The sequence below is a fragment of the Pinus tabuliformis genome, chromosome 2_2, assembly GCF_031772625.1.
Source record: "Pinus tabuliformis cultivar Carrire ecotype Pingquan chromosome 2_2, CPIR1, whole genome shotgun sequence".
In the NCBI taxonomy this organism is placed as follows: Eukaryota; Viridiplantae; Streptophyta; class Pinopsida; order Pinales; family Pinaceae; genus Pinus; species Pinus tabuliformis.
The window spans coordinates 761,737,778-761,748,945 of NC_142300.1; the positions used below are offsets into that span (position 1 = coordinate 761,737,778).

General features: G+C 32.8%; 2 long non-coding RNA genes across 2 annotated transcripts; one reads left to right on the forward strand and one right to left on the reverse strand.

The window, feature by feature from the left end:
- Positions 1 to 4,116: 4,116 nt before the first annotated feature.
- On the forward strand, positions 4,117 to 5,498 carry LOC149194920 (uncharacterized). Its single transcript, XR_016254577.1, has 2 exons — positions 4,117 to 4,647; positions 5,028 to 5,498. It is a non-coding gene; the product is annotated as an uncharacterized LOC149194920 (long non-coding RNA).
- A 3,060-nt stretch (positions 5,499 to 8,558) lies between these two features.
- Positions 8,559 to 10,119, reverse strand: LOC149194921 (uncharacterized). The gene is made up of 3 exons (XR_016255125.1): positions 9,592 to 10,119; positions 9,278 to 9,430; positions 8,559 to 9,195 (listed from the first exon to the last, which is right to left on the reverse strand). It is a non-coding gene; the product is annotated as an uncharacterized LOC149194921 (long non-coding RNA).
- Positions 10,120 to 11,168: the final 1,049 nt, after the last annotated feature.

Genomic DNA, 11,168 nt, shown 5'->3' on the forward strand with positions numbered 1-11,168 from the left:
AATAAAGATAAGTAACAAAGCTAAAGGTGGTATGAAATATCTATCAATAATAAAAAAAATAAGTTCAGTGTTAGAGAGACTCTTCGTTTCAAAATTCAATCATTTTAAGCCCAAGTTTACTATTCATTTTCTCGGTTCCTCTAAACTTGAAGATTTCTTTTATAATGGTTCTATGAGTATGAATACAATTATTGATGAATGATTTCATTTGTGCGCAATGGCCATAGAATGAAACTTTAGAACAAGAAAATATCTGAGCATGAGTTCATTTCTACTTTGCTTTAACAAGTGAAGATGAAAATTGTGAATGTGAGATGTAATTCACCAGGTCCCATTTTGTATGGTTATGGCACAAATAAACATGCATTTTACTTGAAAACTATGAAAGATGAAAATTGTGAATGTGAGATGTAATTCACCAGGTCCCATTTTGTATGGTTATGGCACAAATAAGCATGCACTTTACATGAAAACTAGGAAACTATATGGTAAAGTTCAGAATAAAATAATTTGTGAGGTGAGAGTGAGTAGTTAAAACATAAAGTTATAAAATTGAGATATGAATACATAGTAATTGTTTGAGAACAAAGAAAATCCATATGTCGTCTAAGAAAAATAACCAAATGAAGCTTTAGAATCACAAACTAAAGGTTTATGTTTTAACGCATATACAAATAAGACAAATGGGCACGTTCCACTTATGATTTGGAAAATTTGATTAGATCGATGGAACATACTTTGGTAGTAGAAGAAGTGATTTACAATATTTTCTTCATTTGGCTTGTATTTGTAGTATGATCTAATCCAATATCAATCTTTTTTCCCTCGTTCTTGACCTTGAGCATATTTATTTTTGATAAATACTTTATATTTTTAAGGATTAAATCGTAAAAGTTATTAATTTTTTTAATGGGTGAAATAGTTATTATCTTTTCTATCTAGGTTTAAGTTTTATAAGTTGACATGCTTACGCTTTTGGAGAGAAATAATGTTGTTCTTTTTAGTGAGTATATTGTGCATTTGTGTGATACCAACAACCTCGCATGCCATTGACAACTTTTTTCTTGCCTTCGGGCTAAGAGGGAGGAAACAATTATTCTATGGGTGGTGCACAAGGTCTAGTTAATATCTTCCATACATAGGTCCAAGTCTTATAAGTTGACATGTTTATGTTTCTAGAAGGCAATAATGTTGTGCTTTTTAGTAAGTCTATATTGTATGTTGGTGTGGTACCAACAACCTCTCATGCCACTAACAACCTCTCTCTTTCCTCTGGGCTCAAAGGGAGGAAAACATTATTCCTTGGGTGGTCCACAAGGTCCAAAAATTTTGTCACTTCGGGTTATTTGAGGTGGTTGGGTAGAATGACTATTATCTTCACCAACCAGGTTCAAATCCCATTATTGACATGATGAGTTATAATGCCTCAATATATATTGTTATAATTGTGATCTTATATATATGTATATATACTATCTTCTCCACCTAAGTTCAACTATCATAAATTAACATGTTCCCATTAGTGACATGATGAGTTATAATGAGTTATGATGAGTTATGATGAGTTATAATTGTGATCTTATATATATGTATATATATTATCTTCTCCACCTAAGTTCAAATCTTATAAATTAACATGATTTTGGTGATCGTATATATATGTATATATATTATCTTCTCCACCTAAGTTCAACTCTCATAAATTAACATGTTTTTGCACTAGATAGCAACTATGTTGTGCTTTTTAGTGAGTCTATATTGTGGGTTTGTTTATTCCTTAGGTGGTCCCCAAGGCCCAAAAATATTGTCTATTGCTATTGTCTTGGGTGGTTGGATAAAATATTATTGTAATTGTGAGTTGACCTCAAAGAGAAAGATTGATTTCTTTACTCTCCTAATACCACCATCATCATCACTCTAACTCTCAAACAAACAAATTTATATGGTTAATCATCATTCTCATTTTCACTCTCAATCAATATATATATATATATATATATATATATATATATATATATATATATATATATATATATATATTTCTATTTCTATTTCTATTAAAAATAATTTATTTTAAGTATAATCTAATTTACATATTATAAAATCTTTATAAAAACAAAAATAAATAAATAAATCGTAGATATTAACTATTTTCAAGACCTATCCTATCAACACATTATTGGGAATCACATATTTTTTCCACTGGAGATGTCTTTAGATAACTGCAAGCTAAAACTATAGGAATGATTACCAATAAAGCTCCATTTCAATAAACATTTCAACTCTGTCAGATCTCTCTCGTTAATAGTTTCATATTTTAAAATAAATAAGCTTTAAAAAAAGATGAGGTGACTTGAAAATAGTAGTCTTTTTAAATGGAAAATAAAGTTAAAATTACTCAGTTGCACAAAATCTTGCTATAACTGGCCACTGCTGAGCCCTCAATCAACGTACTACTGCAAAGGAATCTTTTGTCTCACAACATTATTCTTCCAAGAGAATGGATGGTGGAATCATGGAATGATGGAATGCCTCTTATCTTCCTTACCATCTATTAAATAGAGCAAACATTGGAAGGGGAACCACATGCACACACTCCATGTGCCTACATGCAACTTTATTGCTTTCTTGTTTTAGTTCTTTTTTTTTTACTTTTTGATAGCTTTACTGTTTTCTTGTCTTATTTCTTTTTATATTTATTTAGAGCTTTAGTATTGTTATTTATTATTTATTTACTATTATTATTTTTATTTATTTATTGTTTATTATTTATTTTCTGGTATTTTAATATTACATTATATTATTTATTATTTTTATTATTATTTATTATTTATTATTTATTATTAAGGGACATTACATGAGCTATATATTGAAACTATAAATTCAAAATATAGTGTTGAGAAAATGATAAATGGAGGGTGTAAAGTTTATTATGGACTTGAAAGTAAGTGTAAATTAATGGGACTCCAGCTATGTAATAAGGGATACACCTATTTAATACTATATTCACTCTTGTTATGTTGTTGGATGTGAAGTTTTGCGATGTAGTATATCTGGAGAACCTTGGAGAAAGATAAAGAAAATTCAATTAAAATTTATAACTTATCTTAACATTAAAGTAAATACAATCTATGTTATCCTTGTCCTAAATTTAGGCCTAGTACCAATTAAGTGTATGGCCATGATGATGTACTTATTGTAGAAGAAAAATATAAATAGCATGGATTATAATAAGCTAATAAAAATTGCTTCAAACTATATCCAAGAACACATAAAGGCTCAAGGAATGATTGCATCAAGATTCAAAGTCTTAACTAAAACATTAGCACATATAAGAAGCTGTAGTTTTACGAAAATACGAAAAACATTAAAAATATTATTACTAATAAATTTAGAGAATCTGTGGTGCCATGAAGAGTTAAAAGGTAAAACGAGACTTCAATACTACAAGGTAGTAGTCAACTCTAATTTAGAAAATTGAAAGTATTTCTCTTTACATAAAAAAGAAAATCAACATTCCTAAGATTTGAACCATCACAAGCTCCATAACAAATTTAAGCATTGGTCAATTACCAAAACCTTGTAGGATGCAAGAGTGTGTCATATTTTTTATGCTAAGAGAATTGAAGATGAAAAACTCTTTATCTTTAAATTTCTGCAAATACTCAAATTAGATCAAAATTTCAATATGTCTCTCGCACTACCAATATTTCTAACCTTATAAATCATCAAAACTATAGAACAATTAAACACTTCTCCTAATGTTTTTTAAACATAAAAATCAAGTTTCAAAAACATCTAATTAATAATTTAGATTTTTTAAAATTTGATCAACTAATTTATATTTTAATAAATGTTTATCATCATCACCATATATATTACAAAGAATTTTATAATTTTTAAAATAAAATAATAAATAATTATTAAATAACAATATCTAATTACATATAGTCTAAAAATATACATATTATAAAAATGTTATATATATATATATATATATATATATATATATATATATATAACATTTATTATTATTAAAAATATATATATAATTGTAATGTTTTATATTTTATCAAAATATTTACTATTTTGTTGTAATCAGTTCATATTAATATTTAGGCCGATAGGCCTTCCTTTGAAAGGGACCTTTCGTCGTCCTTCTCCTTCTGACGCTGACACCTGGCGATCGCCATTTGCATTCAATCCATCGTTAATTTGCGAATAGGGTTTCCTCTCCCTCCGCTTCTGCCTCCGTCTCCACCACTGCATATTCCCACAGCATCGTGAATTTGCGATTGGGGTTTCCTCCGCCTCCAACTCCATAACTGCATATTCCCACAGCAGGAAAAGGGAAAACCCCTGCCTCCACCTCCACTGCGTATCCCCACAGCAGCAAGAAGGAAAAACCCCCCTCCACCTCCATCACTGCATATTCCCGCAGCAGCAAGAAGGACACGGCCGTCTTATTTCTCCTGGATTGCGAATCTTTATGGACTATCAAGAATATAGCGGGAGGGAAAGAACATAACTTCTCTGCAAAATGTGTATTTAGCACTTCCTCCGTTAATATCGCCATTTTCGCTTCATGATAAGAGGAATCAGTGGGCTACCTTCATCTCGGTCTTCGAGCTCAAGGCGTGCAATAGGGTAAACCTGTACTTCTTCATGAATTACTTGTAGGTTCTATTTACACTTATTAGTATAGATCCCTCTCAAACCCTGATGTATTGAGCTTTGAAATCCCGATTTATTGTGCTCTTTAAACTTCTGGATGTCCAAAGGTTTAATGATTAAGACGGATATGTGTAGATTTTATTGATGAGCAATCCTATAGGTACTTGTTAAACCTGTTTAACCCTCGAAATAAATCGGCATAAAAGATAAAATAATCTTTTGGGGCTTAAAATGGATGTAGGTTAGTTCTTTTTATTTCTTTAAATTCCTTTAGGTTATGTTTTCTGGCGGAAAGCCTTGCTTTTCTAGGCATAACAACTCTATATAATGTTTCTTTGGTTCACTGCAACCAGTTAACAGGGTAAGGCTTATGGATGTGATTGTTCGGTACCTCCTGAAAAGTGAAGTGGTGGAAGAAGACCTTTCAATATGGTCAAATATTGAACTGGTTTGGATGGAAAGTCAAATGAACTTTTCAGCTCTGTTATTGCGGCGGCAAAGCTCAGTGTCTCCTATTGGCCCCATTGCGGCTGGTCAGCTGCTCCTCCAAATTGTAGATGTATTGGCCTTATAATCATAAATGGTCTTAGATTTTCATAATGCTCATTCTTCTTGTTTTGGGGATTTCTCGGCTGGTATTAGCAGGATTCATGTTCAAGAATACCTAGGAAACATTTTAGCAGGATTCATGTTCAAGAATACCTAGGAAACATTTTTTTGAAGCAATTTCATTTGTGTTCATTGCGCATCACTTTTCTTTCATGTTGATGATCACTGTGTTTCAATGTTCAGTGAAGGAAAAATTGCAAAGTGATATTTTTTATTTTGTTTGTTGCTCGAGGCACTGGAGCGATCTTATTTGCCACAATCATTTCTTTTCGTTGAGCATGCCGCAGAATATTCATGGACCAATGCCAGCGCATTACAATTATATGAAAACTCATCTTGCCCAGTATGGCTGTTACTTCATATTTTGTTAGAGATGGTTGTTGAAAAAATGACTACTCTGACACTGGTTTTCCTGTTGTATGACAATGAGGAAATCTACTATCCAAACCCACAATTAGCCACAAATCCCATTAGCATTTTATATTGCAGTCCAAATATGAATGATGCTGTGGAGTTGATAGTGAATGTTTTCACCCAAATTGGAAATATTAGTGCACTGAGGAGAGGATATCAAATTGACTAATTTAATCATTTATTTGTTTGGCATGTGAATTATTGCTATTTTAGTTCCACACGCCCTATTGTTTCAGGATAAATAGATGCAGTTCATTTTTTAGGATTCACTACTATTTCACCCTCCTAAAAGGCACATGGCATTTTTATATAAAATCGTTTTGAGCGAGTCTTCCTTTGCAGTATTTGGGAAGCAAGCCACACCACATTTTGTGAAAAACTAGAAGACACAAATAAGGTGAAAATGGTCTTGTATATGCAAAACACAATAAACATCAGAGCATGGTTGAGAAATTGAATTTAGAATTTGAACTTGTGTTGGAGATGAAAATTTGTGTGCAGCTGGAAACTAAATACCAGTTGTTGCCTGAAGAAGTGTATATCAAGTTTGTTGTTTCTGTAACAAATCACATTCCATTGCCATCCTGACATGTAAAGTTTTGAGGAGCTAATATTCCGCTTGTCTTGCGATTCTATTCTGTGTCATTCATATTATCCATCAGATAATGGCAGTTCCTAACATGATCCGATTATATATATGTGTATATGTGAGCATTACCGAAGCCTTTTGGCAGAGAAGATAGAATCACAGACACCTGGATCTGATTTGATCAGAAATGCCTCCAGAATTTGAAAATATAACCAAGATCCCTCTGGGAAATGTTCCTGCGGCCTTGAAGTGCCCAGCACATGCAGATCCCATTATTTTTGGTTTTTGTAATAAACAGTTCAATGCTCGCTTGTTGAAACCCTAAAAAAGTTAATACCCATATCCAATGAGGGTAGGTATGTTGTTGTTCTGTGCATAAATGGACTAAATCTCATTCTCCCCTCAACTATTTAAGTAATCTGGTAATTGTTGTGTGCGTATATGTTGCTGTTGCTGTTATTAATCTCATTATTACTCAACGAGTTTCTGAATCTCAGCTAACCGCATATTGTGACCCAAAACTGAGAATATACATACAAATTGTTGTTCCGTGCATACAAATTTATCGCTGTTCTCATCTGTGACCCTAAACTGAGAATATCAATACAATTTTGTGTTGTTCAGTGCACACTGCATACAAGTTGCTATTCTATTTTATGCATTCAATTTATTTCTGATTCAGATGAAGTAACGCGAAATAATAAAATTTCCAGATGTGATTTAGACATTCAGTTGATATACATATGACTATTTGTCATGTGATTTCAAACTCTTATTACTTTTGGCAGTAAGCACAAACAAGCCCAAACCTGCTCATATATAAAAAACCATAATTGGCTATAGTTCTCTCATCGATAAAATTTCGAGTAAATTGAGATAAATACATTGGGATTTGTAATATAAGGAATCGTAGTGCCTGATTATAAAAAATTCTAATTTAATAGTTTTCAATGTTTATTTTATGTATCATAAATATATTTTATAATTGAAGTTTCGCTGCTTTCTCTAAATCCTGTTCGGGAGAGAGTACCCATTATCAATCTGAAACAGGGAGCTCTGTAATAGCTAAATAAGATAATGTATTTGGCAGTGGAGTTTTCATTTGGACGACAAGAGCTCGTTACAGACCAATTTGAATGTATGTTTGAATAATTTCATGATATTTGTTTGAATAATTTCATGATATTTGTTTGAATTTTATATTTAAATAGTTTCTTAATAACAGTTTGAATGTGAAAATCCATTTGGACGACGAGTGCTTGTTACAGCCCAATTTGAATATATGTTCCGAATAATTTCATGAGATTTGTTTGAATTTTTTATTTAAATAGAACTGTTCTCTGTTGTATGAACAAAAAGTATTCAATTACGTGGTCCACTGCTCTTTGTTTTGGGTTTTATGAATCAACCAACAACATTTTTTATAAAGAAAAACGTTTCTCACTTTAGATAGGTCGATGTTTACAACAACCTATTGAAAAAGTAATAAAGGCATTTATCCAAATGCAGTAAGAATGAATGGAATATAAAATCATTCATTACAGCCACCATAATAAAGAAATAATCTAAACCTTGGTGTCCAAAATCACAATCCTAAAATAATCTGATAGCCAGCACAGCCATACTTCATAAGATAGTATGGCCAAGGTCTACTAAATTTAAGGCATCCACAACACGGTGCATTTTCTGTTCTCTGAATGGTTAACCAGGTAGTTGAGATAAGTTGTTTTCCAATTGAAAGCAGTATACCCCACAACAGGGGTTCACGTACTTGATAGAACAGTTCACTGTGGTATGAACAAAGAATAATCGAGTACATGGTCCACTGCTTTGTGCTTTTTCGTTGGTTAAATGCTCTGTGTTTTGCAATAAGAGAGAGCAGGTTGGGCTCTAGAGCCCAAATGGCAAGATTCCTTCTACATTAAACAACAAAAACATGTCAGCATTTTAGCCTTTCATCACATTCACATACTTGACTTTTATATCATTTGGATGTTCAGCTTTAGAAGATGCTCCAGACACTCACAATGGGTTGCACACTGCTATTAATCTGTATTCTTAAACTCTCAATTGCTTAGAAATTTGCAGATATGGACAAAAATCCAATTCCAATATCAATTTGCCATGTCCAATAATGTCAAGATTACAAATGATAAGAAGCCATATTTTGGTTTTTTTATCGAATTTGAAAGATATTGTATGAAATCATGACACACATGGTTCTTTTTCTCTTCGGCTCGTCCACATAGTTAACCAGGTATCCCAATGAGTTGCAAATTTGTATTTTCCAGATTCATTTGTCCTTTGCAAATTTCTCTTATCCATCGCTATTTACAATTTTCTAAAAGAACCTCTTGGGAGTTCAAAGTAAGGGCTTCTGTATTTCCAAATATTGATGTTTTCAATTTCAAAATGGTTGGCGATATCGGTGAGGGTATGTTTTCACTTGTGCAATAAGTAATGTGTGGAGCTGATTAGGCACAGATATGTTCTCACCATGGCTTGGGAGGTCTGTACTAGCTGCTTAAATTTTTTTGAAATTTGTTCAGAGGCATATTTTGCTGTTTTTCCAGGACACAATTGGGACAAACTTAATACTCACTTAATTACTTGTGCATTCTTTTCTTATATCAGCCTGTAAATTATGTTTGGTGCATATGGGCAAAATATTCATAATTCAATGGCCCTGCCACTATCTGGCATCTAATGAAAGCAGATCAAACAACTCGACTCGAAATTTGTTACAGGTCATGTTTGATGATTGGCTATTCCAAGACATCAAAGCGAAATGTTGGCCTTCTTATGATGTTGACATCATCAAAGCCTTTGCTAAGTCACCTTCCTTTTACAATTTTCCAACCTTACTGTAACGAACTGTAGAAGAATATGGTACTGCATGGCAATCCAATCTGTATCAAAATTGACAATTTTTGCTGTCAACTGCCCCTCTTGCAGTGAGAAAATTTATTCTGACAACAAACAAGTACTTACATTTAAATTTAGCATACTTTTGCTCGATCCTGTGAATTCATTGCAGACTCTGGATCTCTCAAACATGTGGTTGCCTCCAACTTGATGAAGTGCTTAGATTTCCATCTCTTATGACTCGGGCCTTAATTGTAAGCCTCCTGTGAGTTGTATAGCCTGAAAATGTCCTAAGCACCTGTTCCTTTAGTTCAAAATGAGATGACATAGCAAGAAAAACAAACATTGCAACAGATATAAATAAAATTATAACAGATATAAATAAAATTATAGCAGGCTGCAAGATTAGCAGCTATATTTAGCAGCTCTTTCTCTGGTACCATTGAACGATGATTCTGAACAGGGATGTAAGGGATGGATACATCTTTTGGAACAATCTTGTAGCAATAGCAGCTTTTTAGCCCATTCTGGCCAGATGACAGAAAATTTACCAACAGTGGCAACTACATGGCGCTCCTGCCTTCCACTCTCAGTAACCTGCAGTGATGAAGAGAAATAGATGTCAGAAATTAGTACACTTGAAGAGCTAATAAAGGTTATATTGCAGGCCAACGGTCCTATAAGTTCAATTGCTACATGTTATGAAGTTGAAGTCATTTTTTGTGTACCTTATCCCTTCATAGACAATTGCTAACTTTTAATACATTATTATTTGTTTATAGTGGTGATATTGAAAAAGCATATGGCCAAATTTTTGTGTATCTGTAAGGCCATGTTTGAAATTTGTGTTTGGGAGAATCAAGACCTATTAAAAATTAATGGAACAGTTCGGGGAATTCATTTTTCTTGAAAGAAAGGTGATGAGCCATGTAGCAACAAGCTGAGAAGGTTTGCCAAGTAAAATAGGATGTTTGGTCTGAAAAATAAAGATGCTATTTTAAAGGCCCCACAAATTACTGGATATTCAACCACATAATTCGACCAAGCAACAAAACGCTGAAATTCACAATCTTGTGCCCGTTGAAGATCTCAAACTTTGGTTCCAGGTGCAGAGACTAATTTTTTTTAGAAAAGGCTAATTGCATGTTGGTCGCATTTCCATACCATTTCTGTACCAGAAATATTACTGTCCAGAAACGACACCAAATTTGGATAGTGCAGTTCATTAAGAGAAACGGATTTGTTGTACATAAAAAAGTCTTAAAACTTTGAAAGAAGTCCCCAAAAGTATTAATGAAGTTCTGAGCAACTTTACTCTGTTTTTCATTTTTTCATACAATATCACTGCTTTTCAAAACATCATAGTCTAATTCTTCTATGTTTGGTTCTTTCTCAAGCAAGCGTATATACATAGAAATTATGCACATTACATAATGTACTTTTTCTTCTCCTTCTGAGGGATTTTTGTCTTACTACTTTTTGGTTCATCTATAGACAAGGCGACAAGGCTACTTTTTTGTGTCAACCAGTCACAAATTTCTCCACTTTTCATTTACCATGTACAACGTTGTAATTTACTTTTTATTTAAAAAGAAAACCGTCTTGCCAATAATCTATTGAATCTATTGAGCTTTAAGTATGAACGCGTTCTACACTTACTATATTGATATGAATGGTTTGGTTTTGGTTTTGTTCTTTTAATATCAAATGCACTGGTACAGGATGGTCAACGTGGTTATTGCCTTCGTCACTACTGAACTTCATATATGCTTGACTATCTATAGAACTTTCTTCCTTTTACTAATCCTATCGGCCTCTCTTTGTACCTTTTGGGACAATTGCTAGTTGTAGAGCTATAATATTTAGAATCTTGGTTTTTTCCCACGATCAAAGAAAATTATATAATTTTTTGTTTTTTATCGACGTATTGGTTACCAAAATTGAATTTGATATCGAGCCTATGAGGTTTCCAACATGCCGATGCCATGGCCTCAGCCAGTTCCCCGCCCCTCAGCAC